This window comes from Chlorocebus sabaeus, chromosome 11 (assembly GCF_047675955.1).
Source record: "Chlorocebus sabaeus isolate Y175 chromosome 11, mChlSab1.0.hap1, whole genome shotgun sequence".
NCBI lineage: Eukaryota > Metazoa > Chordata > Mammalia > Primates > Cercopithecidae > Chlorocebus > Chlorocebus sabaeus.
The window spans coordinates 109,529,600-109,532,841 of record NC_132914.1 but is presented as its reverse complement, the minus strand read 5'-3'; positions in this window follow the sequence as shown (position 1 = coordinate 109,532,841).

Here is a 3,242-nt window from a genome sequence, read left to right as displayed (position 1 = left end):
ACCTTAAGTGATTTGCCCACCTTAGCCTCCCAAAGTGCTGTGATTACAGGTGTGAGCCACTGCTCCTAGCCCCAGGAATCATATTTCAACATGAGACATAAAAGGAATATACATCCAAACCATATGAATTTGATTTATACGGTTAAGATAAGTACTACTATGAAAAGAAATAGTGTGCAAAAATGACTGAGAAACAGGAGGACCTACGGTGTTTGGGGGAATCAGATGTCCTCTACAAGGAAGCTGATAACTGGAGAATGTGTAGGAGTTTGCCAAGTGAAGCAGGTGGGGAAGGGCATTCTGGCAGGGGGAACAGCAAGTGCAAAGGCCTAGAGGTAGGAAAATGGTACAATTGTTAAAGAAACTGCAAAAGCAGTCAGGGTGGCTTGCTGAGATGAAGACGGGCACGGTATGCCTAAGATCTCAGAAGCACAGACAACAAACACAAAACTAGACAAACCAAAAAGCTTAAACCAAAAAGCTTCTGTACAGCAAAAGAAGTAATCAAGATAATGAACAGACAACACACACAATGAAAGAAAATATTTGTGGGCCGGGCACAGTAGCTCACGCCTGTAATCCCAGCACTTTGGGAGGCCAAGGTGGGCAGATCACCTGAGGTCAGGAGTTCAAGACCAGCCTGGCCAACATGGTGAAACCCCGTCTCTACTAAAAATATAAAAATTAGCCGGGTGTGGTGGCATGCACTTGTAATCCCAGCTACTTGGGAGGCTGAGGCATGAGATTCGCTTGAACCCCGGAGATGGATGTTTCAGTGAGCCAAGATCGTGCCACTGCACTCCAGTCTGGGTCACAGAGTGAGACTTTGTCTCAAAAAAAAAAAAAAAAAAAGAAAGAAAAGAAAAATAGACATTGCGTGTTCTCATTCCTGAGTGAGTGCTAAAAAAAGTGTACACATGGACTTAAAGAGTAGAATGATAGATACTGGAGACGCAGAAGGATGAGGGGCTGTTAGGGGGTAGATGATGAGAAATTACTTAATGGGTACAATGTATATTATTTGGATGACAGATACCCTAAAAGCCCTGACTTGACCACTTCTCACATAACATAATTGCATGTCTACCCCATATATATAGATATACACAAATGTCAACAAGTATATGAAAACAGACACATATATATATGTCTTTATATATCTATGTTTATATAGATATATAAAGATGGGCACTGGCCTGACATGACGTGAAGCAGGTGACAAGTGGGAGTATACAATGCAAATTATTTTTTGTTTGTTTTTTGTTTGATTTATTTATTTTTTTGAGACCGAGACTCATTCTGTCGACCAGGCTGGAGTGCAGTGGCACGATCTCTGCTCACTGCAACCTCCACCTCCCGGGTTGGAGTGATTCTAGTGCCTCAGCCTCCCGAGTAGCCGGGATTACAGGGGTCCGCCACCATGCCTGGCTAATTTTTGTATTTTTTCTTTTAGTATAGGCGGGGTTTTGTCATGTTGGCCAGGCTGGTCTCTAACTCCTGGCCTAAGTGATCTGCCCACCTCGGCCTCCCACAGTGCTGGGATTACAGGTGCGAGCCACCATGCTCTGCCATTTTTGTTTTTATTTAAATGAAAGAAAGCAAATTACACTGAAGAGGGCCAAGTCAGCAACTTGAGAGATCCAAATGCCGCAAACTGTTAAACAACATAACAGTTTAATGTTTGAACTCATTCAGCACTAAAATTCTTAACTAAGCAGCTAGTGTTTCAAGCACCATGGCAGGCACCGGGACTAAGTGATTAACCACAAAAATCTCAGAGGCTGATAGTAACACGCATGTATTTCGCCCCTTCCAGGTCTGTAGGGTGGCTCTGCTTCAAGGCTGAGATCTGCCTGCCCACATGTTTCATTCGGGGACCAGCAGCTCCCAGAGACAAACTGGGCAAACACATTTAACCTTTGCTCTCATTAACATCTGCTACAATTCCATTGGCCAAAGCATAACATATGTCCAAGCCCAACCTCAATGGGGCAGGGAAATATACCTCACCTGCTCTGGGGTGAAGTTTGGGAACACCATTGTATTTGTTTCCTAGACTGTGGTAACAGGAACCACAAACTGGGTGGCTTGAGACAATAGAAATCTGGCTGGGCATGATGGTGTACATCTGTAGTCCAGCTACTCGGAGGCTGAGGCGGGAGCATCCCTTGAGTCCAGGAGCTCAGTTACAGTGAGCTACGATCACGCCACTGCACTCCAGCCTGGGCAATGGATTGAGATTCCATCTCTAGAAAATAGTAATTTTTTGAAGTTTTGGATTTTGGAGCATTTTGAATTTTGGGTTCTTGGATTAGGGGTGCTCACCTGTATTTCATAAAATGTTTGTGTTGCTGTCAAAGCTACATAATTATGCTTTTCGATGGATAAATACTTTTTTTTTTTTTTTTAAAGACGGAGGGTCTCACTCTGTTGCCCAGGCTGGAGTGCAGTATGCAGTGGCATAGTCTTAGCTCACTGCAGTGTCCGCCTCCTGGGTTCAAGCAATTCTCCTACCTCAGCCTCCTAAGTGGCTGGGATTATAGGCGCCTGCCACTACACCTGGCTAATTTTTGTATTTTTAGTAGAGATGGGGTTTCACCATGTTGGTCAGGCTGGTCTCGAACTCCTGACCTCAGATGAGCCACCCACAGCTTTCCAATGTGTTGGGATTACAGGTGTGAGCCACCACGCCTGGCTTTTTTTTTTTTTTCTGAGACGGAGTCTTGCTCTGTCACCCAGGCTGGGCTCCAGTGACATGATCTTGGCTCACTACAACCTCTGCCTTCCGGGTTCAAGCAATTCTCCTGCCTCAGCCCCCCAAGTAGCTGGGATTACAAACGTGCACCATCACGCCCAACTAATTTTTATATTTTTAGTAGAAACAAGGTTTCACCATGTTGGCCAGGCTGGTCTTCAACTCCTGACCTCAAGTAATCCGCCTGCCTCGACCTCCCAAAGTGCTGGGATTAGAGGCATCAGCCACCATGGCCGGCCTATTTTATTTTAAAATGTAAATCATTATAAATTAATAGTCTCATGACTTTAACTGTTTGTCTTTCCAATTCTTGGTTCTCTGCCCTCCTTCCCCACGACTGTTTCTTCCCTAATACTTCCTATCTCAGGGAATCATAGCTCCATCTCTTTTATGGGCTGAACTGTGTCCCTTTGAAAATTTACATGATGAAGTCCTAACCCTCAGTACCTCAGGGTATAATGTTATTTGGAGACAGGGTCTTCAGAGA